The 17,202-nt window shown below is 50.0% G+C and overlaps 1 protein-coding gene across 3 annotated transcripts in view; it reads left to right on the top strand.

Annotated features, from left to right (window-relative positions):
* The window catches only part of RALY (RALY heterogeneous nuclear ribonucleoprotein), a 140,926-nt gene that overhangs the window by 53,265 nt on the left and 70,459 nt on the right, over positions 1-17,202 (top strand). The window lies entirely within an intron of this gene.

The following is a 17,202-nucleotide window of genomic DNA, read 5'->3' as shown; positions in this document are numbered from 1 at the left end:
GGGATTTTCCAGAGAATGTGAATGCCACAGATGCCTGCAGGGATGGCTGCAGGGAGCCTGGGGGTGCATTTGGGGGAGCCCTGGGGGCAGCCAGCTGCAGCCTGGCTTGCTCACCCCTTCCCTGTGTCTGTGCAGACACCCCCAGGGCAGTGCCCCCTGCCAGTGCCCCACCCTGTCCCTCCGTGGGGCAGAGGGACAGGGGACAGCAGCAGGCAGCTGGGGGGACTCAGCAGCCTGCTGTATTTTGGCTACAAAAGCCAAGGAGTGAAGTTTGCTGTGCCAGCACCTCCTTCTGCAGGAGATTTCTTTTTTTTCCCTGATGCTTTCCTGCTTCTCAGAGTCTGGAAGTGTGTCTGTGTTGTTTACCTGAGCCTCCCATGTGGTCACAGATCCTGGCTCCTATTACACTTCCCAAAGCCTCTTCATTGCCTGGCTCCTCTAATCCTTCCAGGAGCACCCATGTTTTATGCCTTGGTTATGCCTCCCTTCCTTTTAATTAATTTTTCACAGTGCCTTGCTTGTCCCTGTTGCCCTTTTTGATTTAATTTATTGCTCACTAGCCATCACAACACCTGGGCAAGCCTTTATCTTTTCCTGTGTCCCTTGCACCCCCTCTGCCCTCTCCCATTATTGATTTCTCCAGTTTGATTTCACCCTGTGCTTGCCAGCATCATCTCCCACCCTTCCCTCCCACTCAGAATTGCTTGGATGAGTTTTCCCCCCCATTCTTGACCTTGCTGCTTTGTAATTCCTGGCCCAGCAAGGCTGGGATTGCTGCTTGCTGCATCCCCTTCCTTGCTTGGGCTTGGCTTCCACCCCAAATGTCTCAAAATTCCCTCTGGGCTATTCCCATCCCCTTAAAGCTGTGATAAGGAAAGATCTCCTTTCCCAGGGAGTCTCATCCAGGTGGAAGGGGTTGGTGGCCATCCCCTGGTGCAGCTTCTGTGCTGAGCTTCCTGCAGGCAGGGAGGTGTTCCAGGGACAGGGCTGGGCTGGGCTTTGCTTGGTTCCAGCTCAGAGCAGAGAGGGAGGTGTGTGCCCAGCAGCTCTGCATTCCTGCTGTTATCCTGGAGATGAGGATGTGCAGCTGAGGCTGCCCTGGGGAGCCCTGGCTGCTCCCAGCCCAGCTCTCCTGCTGCTCTGAAGCTTTTTCCTGCTCTGCATTTAAACACTGGGGAAATTGTGGAAGGAAGGAGGGAATAAATGACTTTTCTTCTGTCTCTTAGCTGCCCTGTGGCTGCCACAGCCCAGCTCCCAGAGCTCAGACAAAGAGGGAACCCCTGCTTTGCTGGTGGCTGTGAGGAATTGAGGCCTTTTATTTGACACCATAAACGGTCCATTTACTTACAGAGCAGTCCCTGCCATTACCACAATGGCTTTGGAAAGCACATTACTGCAGATATTCAGGTTATTTTGTCATCTGTGGCCATGTGATTTGCAAGCTGAGCCCAGAAGTGGGAAAGGGGTCAGAGGAATGGGAACCATATGTTTGTTAAAAACACACAGCAAGGCAAGATCATGAGCTATTACCTGCTCCCCTGCAGAACAGGCACAAAACACAGCAGGCTGAGGCTCAGCAGAGTGGGTATCTCATAGTTCCCTGTTCCTGCTAAAATATACTTTGGTCAGAGCTGTGCTCATAGATGGGATTTCCATTTTCATGGGATCTCGAGTAGCTGAGCTGGTTCTGTCTGATGGAGGAGCAGAGTGTCTGAAGGGTGGGGCTGAAACTGCCTCTGGAGATAGATGTGGTAGGATATATCATGTCCTTTGGAGATCAGGAAAGGTTCTTCCCCAGAGGGTGCTGGCACTGCCCAGGGAATGGGCACGGCCCCGAGGCTGACAGAGCTGCAGGAGCGTTGGGACAGCACTGCCAGGGATGCCCAGGGTGGGGCTGTTGGGGGCTCTGGGCAGGGCTGGGGCTGCCCTGGGTGATCCTGGGGGTCCCTCCCAGCTCAGGACATTCCACAATTCTGTCATTCATTCCATCTGCTGACTGCTAGGGCATCAGGCTGGTAATCCCTTAGTGTAACAGTGCTGGGATGTTGTCACCATATGGAAAATGAGGAAGTACAACAGGCACTGCCTGGATCATGTGGAGCTTAGAAGATCTCAGAGGAACCAAGGCAGCACCATTGGTTTAATTGGTGGTTGGCTATAAATACCTGTAGTTCTACAGTGAGCTCTTGGCATGGCTAGAATTGATTAGGGAATAAAATGTGGGAACTGTAGGGTTGTAGTTGCCCATGGCCTGCAGGAGTTGGCTGCTGCACTCAGCAGAGGTGGGTGGGGAGCATGGGAACTTGTTCATTGCATTGATTTTATTCTGTTATCCCTCTTATTCTTTTCTCTTCCTCATTCTCCCCATTTCCCATTCTTCCCTCTTCAGCTGAGTTAGGCACTGCAGGCAGGATCACCCTGTAACTCCTGAAGGTAGGTCAGTTCCCTGATGCTGTCAGGGAAGTCTCTGGCTGTCTGTGAGCTGCTGACCCTTTTTCCAAATTAAGAAGCCCTCCTTGTCCATTTTTGACAATTTTTATCAGTGCACAAGCAAAGGAGACTGGCTCTCTTCTCCGTCTGTCTCCAGGTACAGAAATATCCTTTTTTTGTAGGAACAGCCCCCCATTCTACCCATCCTTACCTTACCCTGCTTTTTACCAAGGTGTGCAGTCATAGGAGAGGAGGGAAAGGCTGTAAGCTTAAGGAGGGCAGGGTTAGATGGGATATTGGGAAGCGATTGTTCCCTCTGAGGATGGGCAGGCCCTGGCACAGGGTGCCCAGAGCAGCTGGGGCTGCCCCTGGATCCCTGGCAGTGCCCAAGGCCAGGCTGGGCAGGGCTGGGAGCAGCCTGGGACAGTGGAAGGTGTCCCTGCCCATGGCAGGGGTGGACAGGATGAGTTTGAAGGTCCCTTCCAACCCAAACCCTTCAAGCAGTCCATGGCAGAGCACTGTGCAGTACTTTGGGAGGATTTGTTTCCCAGCTGTCAAAGGAAACCTTTGAAGAAGCTGGAGACCTTTTGGAGATCAGACAGTTGTAGCCCCACACTTCTCTTCACAGAGAAAAGCAAGGCACAAGTCTTCCCAAGAATATTTCTGGGATTCACATTCTCTGAACCTCAGAGAAGGAAAACACAATTTTTATCATTTGCTGTGCCTGTGTTGTGCCAAAGTAGAATGCAACATGGAGATTGTTTACCCACAGTGATGGAGTTTTGTTTCCTTGGCCTGTCAGGGCCAGGTGTGTGTGTGTGTGTGTGTGTGTGTGTGTGTGTGTGTGGGTGTGTGTGTGTGTGTGTGTGTGTGTGTGTGTGTTGGGACTGTCAGTGACAGTCACCAGATTCAGGGCAGTGTGAGAGTTGTGTGCAGAGTTGAGTGCTTGGCAGGTTCAGATTTAGATGTGTAGAATAATACAGAATAATAAAGTATTTAAGTAACCTGATATCCATGGAGTCCCCATCATTCATTCCTCCTTTGTGGGGCCCTCACAGCACAGCTATAGTCAGTGACTCAGCTGGAGATTCAGAGTGAGAGTCCAACTTGAGCAAACTCAAACTGTGGGGAGGAGAGCTGCACTTTACTGATGGACTGCAGAGAGGGGATCCTGCTCCGTGTGGAGATTGCATGGAGACAGTAACTGACAGACCAGGATGTGTTTGGATCTGTTTGGATAATTCCTCCTCTGCTGTGAGTTGTGGTTCTTTTGTGAAACACCCCAGGCCTCTCTGTGTGCTGATGGATTCAATCCAGCTGCCCTCCCCTGGGAATGACACCTCTTCCCTGCTCCATGGGCTCTCTGCAAACAAGGAGCTATAAATAAACACCAATCTCTCTCTTTGCAGGGGGTTAAAGCTGCACTGGAGCTTTGCCTTTGTACTTGTAAATAAAAACAGGCAGGTGAGGGGTGCTCCAAGCCAAGGCCAGGCAGAAATTGGGAACACACACAGATGCTGCTTTGTGGCACATGAAATCTGCAGAACCGTAAAATCAGGTGATGTTATTTTGTAATTTGAGGAAAAAGTATGAAATGGAAGGAAAGTTTTTGATCTGGACCCAGCCAAGTCTTCCAGTGAACTTTTTCTTTCCCATACTCACAAGCAGAGGATAAATGCTGCAGTTTAAAGTGCTGGAGGGTTTGGTGCACTGGGAGGGGTGGAGGAGGCTGCACTTGCCTTTCCTGGCTGTGCAAAGTCTGCTGAGACCCATCTGAGAGGAGATTTGGGGAAAAACCTTCCTCTTGTAGGGCCCTGGTGCCTGGGTGGTGCCTCCTGTGTGATGCAGGGGGAGTTCAGGGCAGGACATGGCGCAGCAGGGTTAGTGAGCTGCTGGAAGCTTGATGGGCAGGGTGAAACCTGGCTGAATTTTGGCTCCAGGACCCTGTGGTGAAGGAATTCCAGAGGTACAGGTGCAGCTCATGGGCACACTCAGCCTGGGAAGTGTGTCCAGGGAAGTTTGTAGGGATGCCTGGATGTCTGAAGTGTGATTTGGGCTGCTAGCTACACTGCTGGTGTTTTACTACCAAAACCTGGTATTTCAGTATTGGAATTATACTATTGTATGGTATAGTGTAATATATAATACTACTACACTAATAGTATAATATATAACATAGCATAACATATATAATATAATACAATGTGGTATGATATGATATGATATAATATAATATAATATAATATAATATAATGTAATATAATGTAATATAATATAATATAATATAATATAATATAATATAATATAATATAATATAATATATTTAATGTAATTCATCATTGATATTATGCTAGAATATTAATATACAGTGATATTATATTAATATGATGTTAATAATATTGATATAATACTAATAGTATAATATATTTATACTATTTTATATATTATACTAGTATATATACCATTATGCTACATCTATACTATTACACTGGTATAGTAGTATGCTAGAATAGTATTTTAGTACACTACTATACTATAGGTATACTGGTATTGTAGTACCAAACTACTACTACTTTATTACTATTAGTACTAAAGTACTACTGGTATGGAGCTGGGGAAGGGCTGGAGAATTCCTGAGGGAGCTCAGCCTGGAGCAGAGGAGGCTCAGGAGGACCTTGTGGCTCTGCACAGCTCCCTGTGACAGGAGGGGACAGCCCAGGGCTTGTGCTCTGTTCCCAGGGCAGAAATGGCCTCAGTTGCATCAGAGGAGGTTTGGATTGGATATTGGGAAAGCTTCTTCCCTGAAGGGTGGTCAGGCATTGGAACAGGGCAGTGGTGGAGTCTCCATCCCTGGAGGTGTTCAAAAAGTGTCCTTGGGGACTTGTGTTGGTGCTGGGTTAATGGTTGGGCTCAGGGATCTTAAGGGGCTTTTCCAGTGGTTCTGTGCTTCCATGAGCCTGGAGGATGAATCCATCATCCTGCTCAGAGCCAGCTGCAGAGCTCCAGGTGCTCACCAAGGAGCTGTTCTGTCACTCTCAGGGCAGTTTGTCTAAGAGAACTGACCCCAGGAATGGTTCCCTGAGCTTTTCTCTACAGCACTGCCATCTCTTCCTCCTGAGCACTTTTCCTCAGCTGTCTCCTTGGTGAACTGTGATCCCTGGAGCAGGAGCTCCATCCCAGAGCCACACGTGGCAGGAGAGTCCTTCCCCATCTCTGACCAGCTCCCCTGGCATCTCAGAGCAAACCCAGCCCAGGAGGGCTCTGCCTCTGCTCACTGCTGCCCTTCCCATCTCCAGACTGCCCGTGGTGCAGCCAGGGAGGAAAGTCCCAGCTCTGACAGGGACCCAGCTGCTCCCAGCTCCTCCTGCACCCTGAAGTGTCCCTGCACAGCCCTGCCCTGGGGCCAGCACAGCCCCTCACGTGCCAGGAGCAGTGTCCTGTGTCAGGATGTCTGCCCTGGAGACCATTCCTGAAGGGAGATGGAGCTCCTGCCTCTGGCCCTTCCTGGGAGCCCCCTCCAGAGCCTGGGGGGAGCAGGGAGTGTCCTGAGGGCTGATCCCAAAGTCCCTCCTGAAAGTCTGCTGGGACTGGCACTGCAGCAGCTCCAGGGGTTTGGAAGGGACCTTAAAGCTCATCCAGTCCCACCCCTGCCATGGCAGGGACACCTTCCAACATCCCAGGGTGCTCCAAGCCCTGTCCAGCCTGGCCTTGGGCACTGCCAGGGATCCAGGGGCAGCCCCAGCTGCCCTGCCCACCCTCACAGGGAACAATCCCTTCCCAATCTCCCATCCATCCCTGCCCTCTGGCAGTGGAAGCCATTCCCTGTGTCCTGTCCCTCCATCCCTTCTCCCCAGTCCCTCTCAGCTCTCCTGGAGCCCCTTTAGGCTCTGCAAGGGGCTCTGAGCTGTCCCTGGAGCCTCTTCCAGGTGAGCACCCCCAGCTCTCCCAGCCTGTCCCAGAGCAGAGGGGCTCCAGCTCTTGGAGCATTTCCATGGCTTCCTTGCCACTTGTTCTGTCAAGTCTCAATCATTTTTGTTCAATCAAAAATCAATTTTGTGCAATCAGAATCAATTTTTTCATTCAGTCATTGTTTCAATCATTTCTTTCTTGCCCTGGGGCCCTGGGACTGGGGCAGCTCTGCAGGTGGGGCCTCACCTGAGCAGAGCAGAAGAGCAGAATCCCTTCCCTTGAGGTGTTGATGAGCTGCCATTGCCTGATGCTGCAGGAGCAGGGCACTGCTGCACCTCACACCACTTCTGGTGGGCTCAGTGAGACCTCCTCACTTGTGAGCTCCCCCTGTCCCTCACTCTGCCTCACCTCACTTCACTTGCAGCACTATTTCCAGTGCCTGCCATAGTCCTGCAGTCCCTTGGGATGTTTGTGCCTCTGTGCCTTCATCCCCTGCATCCTCTCAGTGCCAGGGCTCTGTGCTGGTGCAGAGAGCTCTTCCCAAACTGGGATAACATCCCCCTGCATTCAGCTGACTTGCATTTCCTCCTTATCCTTGCTATTAATCCCAAACTTGCAGAATCACCAGGTATTAGGATTTGATAGAGACTCTGCTCTTTGTGTGACGAGCCAGCTGATGGAAGTCTTAATCCTGCAGGTGGTGAGCTGCCAATCCACCCAAAGCCAGGCTGCATTAGCACTCTGATACCAGAAATATCCTCCTGATAGGGGAAGATCCCTGCCAGGGGGAGCTGGGGAAGGCAGAGTGCATCTCCTGTGTGCCTGGGCTGCCCAGTCTGGCACACCCAGAGTGCCTCCTGTGGCTTGGGTATTGCTGTGAAATGGGAAGAGAGAACAGCAGCCTGCTTCCCAGGACAAGGGGAATGGCTCCCACTAACCCCAGCCAGCAGAGGTGCTCACTCCCTGCTCCTCCATCATCTTCCACACCCATCCTCTCCCTCCCCTGGTGGGAGACAAGGCCACAGCCTCGTGGTCACCTTTGGGGTCCTGAGCCGGCCCTGCATTTGGGGACCCTGCCTGCCTCAGGGATCCCATCTCCCAACCTCTCCCAGGGCAGGGAAAGGGATGCCTTGGTGGCTGAAATGTGATTTGGGCTGGTAACTACACCACTGGTGTTTTACTACCAAACCCCAGTATTTTAGTATTGGTATTATATTATTATATAGTATAATATAATACTGCTATACCAATAACATAACATAACATAATATTGTCTATTAATATATCTTCATTTTATATTATCTTCATTATATAATATCTTCATTATATACCACATTTATATCTTAATATATAAGATATACTGCTTAATATATGATATACTACTATATCTTAATATATACTATATTATATAGTATATAGATATCTTACTATCTTAGATATTACAGTATCTTAATATATCTATAGTATAAGAAATATAATATAATATAATATAATATAATATAATATAATATAATATAATATAATATAATATAATATAATATAATGTAATATAATATAATGTAATATAATATATTACAATATCTATTAATATATCTTAATTCTATACTCTAATAACTTAATTATATACTATATATACTATATCTTAATATATAATATATACTAAATATATAAGATACACTACTATGTCTTAATATATACTATATTATATAGTATATAGATATCTTAGATACAGTATCTTGATATATCTGTAGTATAATACATATAATATAAATACAATAACTATTAATATTGACACAATTATTAATATTAATTAATTATTAGTTAATATTACATTATAATATGAATACACTATAATATGATCTCAGTAGAATATTAATATTATTTACATAATGCCAATAACATAATATATAATACTATTTTATCAGTATTGTAGTGTACTAGTAAACTATTTTAGTACACTAGTATACTAGATGTATACTGGTATTTTAGTACCAAAACTACTGGTACTTTATTTCTAGTAGTACTAAAGTACTACTGGTACTGGTATTTTAGTACCAAAAACCTGCTTTTTGTTGGGCTCCCTCTATTTTCCAGTTCTTGGAACAACCTAGAACAGTCAGCAGGAAACAAAATGTGTCATTTATAAAATGGAACTCTTGTGGTCATGGTGGACAATAACGTTTTCAGAAAATCCTTTTCCCCTTTCCTCAGTGCAGTTCTCCACAGTGACCAGGCTGGTTTTCCCCACCTAGTCCCAAAAAGCAAACAGAGCTCAGTTCAAGGTGAGTCCTGCTCATCCCTCCAGGATTCAGCATTCCCTTGCCCTGGAGCAGATCCATCACTTGCCTGGTGTTTCCAGCCAGGAGCCCAGCTGGGAGGAGGGATGGGCTGTGGGGATGGAGCAGCATCTGTGTGGTGGGAGCAGTCTGGGCAGAGCAGGCAGCTCTAGAATAAATGAATAAATAAATAAATAAATAAATAAATATGGAATATATTCTATGAAGTAACTTGGTGATTCCCAATTAATACCCTAATTGCCCCTTTTTCTAATTATTGATTCCAAAATTACCAAGCTGAGTTGCAAATACTGTGGAATATAAAAAGGAAGGAAGGGCTTTTTAGGGACATTTTGGAATTACAAATTATGTTTGTTGTGAAAAAATGAGAGACTGTCTGCTAAATTGGTGGTAGGATGCAATTTGTGAGCACTTAGGTAAGAAAAATACAGCTATCTAGGGGATCATTACAGATCCCTTTCCTCTGAGTCAGCAAAGCTCAGAGCTGGGCAGAAAGCAGATCTATATTCCATAAAATTCACAGTACCAGGGAGCTCTGTCCCAGGGATTGCTCTTGGCAGGGAGAGAGGTGCTGGCTCAGGGATGGACAGAGAGGAGCAGAAGGTTTGGGGGCTCACAGAGAAAAGCAGAGGGTCTGCTGGCCAGAGGGGCTGGATCCTGTTTCACATTCCCTTCTGGAAGGTGGGGCGAGCCCCCTGGGTCACAGGAGGTTTCTGGCTGCAAACAGAGAACAAAATTTGGGATTCTTCTAATGGTTTTTGGCATACTGAGAGTAGATTTAGATGGGATATTGGGATGGAATTCTTCCCTGTGAGGGTGGGCAGGCCCTGGCACAGGGTGCCCAGAGCAGCTGGGGCTGCCCCTGGATCCCTGGCAGTGCCCAGTGCCAGGCTGGACAGGGCTGGGAGGAAATGGGATGCCAGTGTCATTCCCACAAAGCCCTTGGAGAAACACCCCTGGGAGCTTGCTGCTGCAGGCAGGTTTGTTAGCACCAGGAGTTAATTAGAAGTGGAGCCTGTACTGCAGGAAGCCTCTGGAGATTCCAGATCTCCATTTGGACTGAGAAGGGCTCTGCTCTTACTTACTGCATGAATCAGGATTTGGCACAGGATCTTCTGTGGAGAAGGAAATTGGGGCTGTCTGGGGCCATCATTTTCCATCAGAGACAGGGAGGAGTGTGTGGTGTTTGAGGTTCCCAGGATGAGGTGAGAGATGAGAATTTGACTCCATGTTCTCAGAAGGCTCATATCATATCAATCATATCATACTAAACTATAGAGAAAGGATACATGAGAAGGTTAAACAAGAATGATCATGAAAGTTCATGACTGACTCCTCAGTCTGATACAGCTGATGGTGATTGGTCATTAATTAAAAACAATTCACATGGAACCAATCAAAGATGCACCTGTTGGTAAATGATCTCCAGACCACATTCCCAAACAATCAGATAATTATTGGTTTTGTTCTTTTCTGAGGCTTCTCAGCTTCCCAGGAGAAAATCCTGGGCAAAGAGGATTTTTCAGAAGATATCATGGTGACAGAATGGGGGTGCTGAAGGGAGGGATGGCAGAGCAGGACAAGGGAGGGATGGCAGAGCACGACAGGACAAGGGAGGGATGGCACTGAGCTGAGGGCATGTGTGGAAGCAGGCAGGGACAGCCAAGGGCAAGGTGTGCATGGACAGAGACCTGGATCTCGTGGCTGCTGTCCCCTCTGCAGGCTATCCCCTTTTGCTGTTCCCCCACTGAGAGCCTCCTGTGTGCCCTGGGGGTCTGGCAGGTCCTGCCTGCACCTCCTGCCTGCAGTACTTCCCACCATAAAGCATCCCTGTGGTTGGGAAACGTGGTGGGAGATCAGGTGTGTGCCACCCCTGTCCCAGCTCAGCACCATCTGCTGTCCTGGTGGCCGTGAGCTGATGCTGCCTTGGACACCCTCATGCTCACCTGGTGTAGGTCTTGCAGCACCAGCAGGACAGAGCCACCCCACCCCAAGCTTTGCAGCCCCCCTGGGCTCTGAGGCTGCTGTGCTTTTAAGGGTTTGGAGCTGCAGAAGGAAGTGATGCTGGAGCAGGGCACAGGGATAGAATCTGGAATGGTTTGGGTTGGAAGGGACCTTAAACCCCATTCACTGCCACCCTTGCCATGGCAGGGACACCTTCCACTGTCCCAGGCTGCTCCAAGCCCTGTCCATCCTGGCCTGGGACACTTCCAGGGATCCAGGGGCAGCCACAGCTGCTCTGGGCACCCTGTAGATTGCAAGGTCCAAGTTCCAGCCCTCCCTGTGTTCCTGCACCATGGCCAGCGTGGGAAATGGGCCCAGAGGCCACCAGGCACTCTGCAAAGTGTGATGGAAGGAGAGGTTGCTCCTGGTCTGCACCAGGATGCTGCTCTTGCAGTGCTTTTCCTCACTGGAAAAGCTTTGGCAGCTTGTGGGCCCATTTCCCTCTGTGGACTCCCCATTGTCCTGCTCCTTCAGGCTCTTCCTGCCTCTGGCTGGGGGCTGGAGGAGCTCTGTCCCCTGTCCCTGCAGCCCCCCTCAGCCAGGGCTGTGCCATCCCCTCCAGTTTGGGTTGGACCCACAGCTGGGTTCAAGCTTCATCTCTCAGGTTTTGTGTTGCTGGAATGGCTCCTGAGGTATTAAAGAGCCTCTTTTTCCCAGCCCTGCGACTGAAGAAGTTGAGATTCCTCAGCTCTGCTTTTCAAGGTTGTTTATCTTTTCTTATCTATTCCATTCTCTCTCTGCCCTGCTGAGATCTGTCCAGCAGGTCAGGCTGTGGCACAGTCCCTGTCCTTGGGGTGGTGTTAGCTTTTTATACTAAAAACTACTTTATTTACAATAATTTTCCAATACCTGTCACCTAAGTTAGATAGTCTGTCTCTACTCTAAACCAATCCAGAAGTGCCACCATCCCAGCAGAAGATGGAGGACAAGAAGAAGGAGAAGGACAGGACACACCCAGATTCCTCCATCTTGCCTCTTGAACCCCCATTCTAAATCCCCAAAATTCTACATTTTCACCCTGTGACAAATTCACTATCATTCTACTCAAACTCTTGTGGCTTGTAACTCCTCACACAAAGTTGGTAATTGTTTCCATGGGCTAAAATGGAAGGCACAGGTGTCTGACTCCATGCCAAGGTCTCTGAGCCCCTGCCAGGGTCTGGAATCACCCAGGGCAGCCAGAGGAATGTCCTGGGTTCAGTCTTCACCCACTGCAGCACCTTGGGAGCAGCACAATTAGCAGCAGCTCCTCCCCCAGGCTGAGATGGAATTGAGGAGCAAATCTAAATCTCTCCTGTGATTTTTTTTTTCCTTTCCTGTTTGTTTTACCCAGATGTAATCAATGCTCTAAAGGGCAAAGCAGCAGTTTTATTTATTTATCACAGCAAATAGTCCAGCACTTGGCAGTTTGCTGACCAATGCTCTCAATAATCAGAATTTTTCAGGCTCTTTACAGGGAAGTCCTGTGGAGTGGGAATACATCAATAATGGCATGATCACAGAATTTGATGGGAAAGCCACCTTTTATAGATTTCATAACTCTCCTTAGCAATAACATCGGTGATTTCGTTCCACAGAAGAAAAATTAAAAGGATGAGTTTTAATTCAAGTTTTTTAGGTTAAAAATTACTTTTTCAGTGCAAATTGGCATAGAATCACAGAGTGGTTTGGCCTTTGCTGGGGCTGTGGCTGTGGAGGAGCAGCCTCAGCCATGCAGATCCCATTGATCCATGGCCCAAGGATGCTGTTCCCAGCCAGGGGGGCTGTCAGGGTGCAGCACACAAATCTTTGCTCAGTTGAGGAGCACTTGGCAGCCTGCAGGTAAATATTGCTAGAGCAGTGAGGCATTCCCAGGGATGGGGACATATCTGCCACCAGCATGGAGGAGTCCTGGGCTGGGGGAGCAGCCTGTGCCCCACCAGCTCAGGGATGGGCTTCCAGTTCCACCCAGAGTCATGTGCAGTCCCTTAGGGGGTGCTGGGAGTCCTTGGGGATCAGGGAAAATACATCCTGCTCCTCCTTCAGCCTCTTGAGAAATGACCTGGGTCTTGCCCCTGGAATGCTCTGCAGAGGGGAGAACCCCAAAATACCAAATGATTTCAGCTGGGGCTCTCTGGGAGTGCAGAGCCACTCTCTGTGCCAGTCCCTGGTGCTGCCAGGACATCGCTGGGTGCAGGGTGGCACCCGTGTGCAGTGTCCCAGCCAGGGCTGCTGCTTGGATTGCATAGCAAGGAAAATTCCTTCTTGGAAAGGCTTTCCAAGCACTGGGAGGCTGCCCAGAGCAGTGTTGGACTCCCCATTCTGCAGCAAGGGAAATATATTTCCCTTGGAAATAGGGAACCTATAGGTTGGATATTAGGAAAAAGTTTTTACAGAAAGAGTGATAAAGTTCTGGAATGGCTGCTGGGGAGGTGGTGGAGTCCCCATCCCTGGGTGTGCTTAACAAAGCCTGGATGTGGCACTGGGTGCCAGGGTTCAGTTGAGGGGCTGGGGCTGGTTTGGTGTCCTGGCTTGCCAAGCAAATTGTATTCTATTCACCATCTGCATGGCAGCTGGCTTCTGTTCAGGGGGCAGTTTTCCTTATCCCTTCCACACCCACTCCTCCCTCAGGGAGACACCTGCTGATAACAGGCTATTGAATGTCCCTGCATGGCTGATAAGAACTACAGCATCCCATTGGGAGATGTGAGCCCAGAGGGAGGAGCCAAGCATTCCTGCCTGGATATAATCTGGAGGTTCTGGAACACCAGCACAGCTTCTCCACTGGATTTCCCAGAGGAACAGCAGCTGCCTCTTCCCCTGGAGCTTCAGAGGAAGACTGCACCTTTCTGCAGGATCCCTGCTCCAGCAGAACCACCCCTGGCACTGCAGGAGGGCTGAGCCACAATTCCAATGGGACTGCTGCCAGCACCCTGACCCACAGGGTGTCAGGTTGTGTTCTGACTCTGTCAGTGTTGGTTTGGTTTAGTGCATTGTTCATTTTATCTTTTTATTTTCTTCCCTAGTAAGAAATTCTTGCTCCCATATCTTTGCCTGAGAGCCCCTTAATTTCAAATTTATAGCAATTCAGAGGGACAGAGTTTGCATTCTCCATTTCAGGGGGGGCTCTTGCCTTCCTTAGCAGACGCCTGGCTTTCCAAGCCAAGACAGCTGGACTTGATGGTCTTTAAGGTCTCTTCCAACCTGGTCAGTCTGTGAATTCTGGGAATTCCTGGAGGGATTGAAGAGGGATTGTGTGGCTGTGGCACTTGGGGACATGAATTAGGACATGATGGTGTTGCTGGGGGATGGTCTCAGGTTCCTTTCCACACGGATTCCATGGTTCTGTGCCAGACAGGGAGTGCCCAGAGCGAGTGGTGGCTGTGCCCTGACCTCAGTGGGAAGGTGGTGCCTGCTCAGAGTTCCAGCTGGGCACCCCCAGGAGCTGCTGGTGAGAGGAGAAACCCCGGGGCAGGGCTCCCACCCAGGGAGGACCTGGATTGCAGGGGAGGGTTGCAGCCTGCAGCTCCTGGCTCCATGCAGGGCTTTGTGCAGCAGCTGCTGGCAGTGAAGTGTGTGGATGAGCCTCATTAACGCTGCCTTACCAGTGCAGTTGAGTGTAATTGTTCACTGTGCTTAAAGCCAGAGCCAGGGGCAATTGCCAGGATATATTCTCTGGGTGTGAAATGCAGGAAATAATAGAGCTGGGGGCTGGAGCTGGTGTTTAGAGCAGTGTAAAAAAAGCACAGCTCTGATTTAAGGGAGCAAATAAAACATTTCACCTGGTGCTGCTGTTTTACACAGACAGGCAGGATCTGAACAGCTGCTTTTGCAAAATGTGAGGTAGAGCCCAGTGGCAGAGGGGGTGGGCTGTGTGATTTGGATTCCCAAATCTGTGCTCCCCAGGAGCACCCACAGCAGGCTGGCATCTCCCACCAGGGCAGTATTACCCTGCTCTGACCAGTGGGAGGGATCCCTGGGGATGGATTTCCATAGGGAGAAGGCTGGAGGCTCTGGGAGGTGCTGGGAACAGCCCATCACTGTTGTTCCACCATTGTTTGTGCTCACTCCCAGCCCAGCCCAGCACTGAGCCTGGAACCTGAGGGTGGTTAAAGTGTCTCTTTCAGACAGAAATGCAGTTAAGATGTCAACAGTCAGACTTCCCTGCCCCCCTTGTCACTCGTGCCAGTGGTTAATAATTTCCCTGCTATAATTTGTGCCCTTTATCTCATTTGAATTGGTTGGGCTTCAGCTTACAGCCATTTATTCCTGTTCTGTCCTTACCCTTTTGATTAAAGAGCCCTTTGGTATCTGGTATTGTCTGCAGATGAAGGTTCTTACACACAGTAATCACATCACCTTCCCATATCCCTTTTGATAAGCCAAACAGAACAAAGCCTTTAATTTTCCTTTTGTCAAGCATTTTCTCCAGCCCTGAATCACCTTTGGGGCCACTTGCTGTACTTCATAATTTTATTTTTTTTTTTAATCTGTAGAATTTTGATCTTGAATTAAGCATCTCAGGTTTCAAATTGGAAGTGCCAAAGTCCTGCCAAGCCCCAAGCCCTGAGTTTAGAGTCTGACCCATGCCCTGGACCTCACCCTCCACAGAGCCCCTGTGGTGTTTGTCAAGCAGGGAGCCCCAAAGCCCCTGGATTTAGGATCTCTGCTCTGGAGCCAGCCTGGGAGAGCTGGGGGTGCTCACCTGGAGGAGGCTCCAGGATGAGCTCAGAGCCCTGGCAGGGTCTAAATGGGCTCCAGGAGAGCTGGAGAGGGAGTGGGGAGAAGGGATGGAGGGACAGGACACAGGGAATGGCTCCCACTGCCAGAGGGCAGGGATGGATGGGATATGGGGAAGCGATTGTTCCCTGGCAGGGTGGGCAGACCCTGGCACAGGGTGCCCAGAGCAGCTGGGGCTGCCCCTGGATCCCTGGCAGTGCCCAAGGCCAGGCTGGACAGGGCTTGGAGCAGCCTGGGACAGTGGGAGGTGTCCCTGCCATGGCAGGGGGTGGCTCTGGGTGGGCTTTTTCCTCCAACCCAAACCACTCTGGGATTCCTTCTGTGGTTCACCACAGCCTCCAGCCTTCAGAGCAGGAGTGTGGCACTGCACAGAGCCATTCTCAGCAGGGTGGCTGATCTGGTGCCTCCCCAGACTGTCCAGATGTGTCCCATTAACCCATTCTGGCCTGGCCAGCTCAGGGGCAGGACAAAGGCAAGTGCACACGGGGTCCACGTGGATCTGGAGTTCATTTCTCCAAGCCTTGTCCTGGTGCCTTCCTGACATGACTCCCGTCACTGGGGGCACCTCCAGCTCTGCTTGGGCATTTTGCTTTGTGATCCTCCTGTCAGAACATACAGAAGAGAAAAAGAGACACCTAAAGGGATTCTGTTGGGTGAAACATTGCTGGAATTCCTACCACAGCTGTTGGCCTCTTCCAGGCTCTTCCAGACTGGTCCATACAGATAAATAACCCAGGGGAGGGAACTGCAGGAGTGTCTTGGTTTGAAGCACAGGTGTCTGCTAAGGAGCCTCTCTTGAAATGGAAAATGTAAACCTCCTCCCTCTGAATTGTTACAATTTTGAAATTAAGGGGCTCTCAGGCAAAGATACGGGAGTAGGAATAACAGTTCTTTACTAGGAAAAAATTAAAAATTAAAAGAAAATATAGAAATACAGCAATACAAACCAACCCTGCCAGAGTCAGACAGGCCCTGGCCCCTGTGTGTCAGGGTGGTGGCACAGTCCCATCCCAGGGGGGCTCAGGGTGGTGGCACAGTCCCATCCCAGGGGGCTCAGGGTGGTGGCACAGTCCCATCCCAGGGGGGCTCAGGGTGGTGGCACAGTCCCATCCCAGGGGGGCTCAGGGTGGTGGCACAGTCCCATCCCAGGGGGGCTCAGGGTGGTGGCACAGTCCCATCCCAGGGGGGCTCAGGGTGGTGGCACAGTCCCATCCCAGGGGGGCTCAGGGTGGTGGCACAGTCCCATCCCAGGGGGGCTCAGCCCTCCTGCAGTGCCAGCTGTGGTTCTGCTGGAGCAGGGATCCTGCACAAGGGGGGAGTTTTCCTCTGCAGCTCCAGGGCTGCTGGAGATGGGCCTGCTCTCCCTCTGGGAATGCAGGGCAGGAGAAAGCTGCTCCTCTGGGAATGCAGTGGGCAAAGGCTGCTGGGCTGTTCCCAGGGCAGATTGGATCCAGGTAGGAATGCTTGGCTCCTCCCCTGGGCGGAGCATCTCCCCATGGGATGCTGGAATTTGATCAGCCCTGCAGGGACACTCAGTGGCCATGGCCAGCAGAGATCTGCTGGAGGGAGGATGGGCTGTGGGAGAGATAAAGAAAACTGCCCCAGGAACAGCAGAGAGCTGCCCAGCTCTGACAGATGAGGACAGAACACACAGCCCCAGCCACATCTTGCATTTCCAACCCAAGACAAGGAGGCAGTTCTCCCTGTCTCAGATGGAAATCTGGGATATCCTCCTGAACTCTGAGGAGCTGGAGCCATTGAGGATCAAGCCCCTTAATCAAGATTCTGTCACTGTCTCAGAGCCATTCCAGCAATGGTGCCTCCTCATTTCTTTGCAGCAGCC

Source organism: Haemorhous mexicanus, chromosome 18, assembly GCF_027477595.1.
Source record: "Haemorhous mexicanus isolate bHaeMex1 chromosome 18, bHaeMex1.pri, whole genome shotgun sequence".
In the NCBI taxonomy this organism is placed as follows: domain Eukaryota; kingdom Metazoa; phylum Chordata; class Aves; order Passeriformes; family Fringillidae; genus Haemorhous; species Haemorhous mexicanus.
Note: the sequence above shows the minus strand (reverse complement) of the source record. Positions and strands in the feature narration are given on the sequence as shown.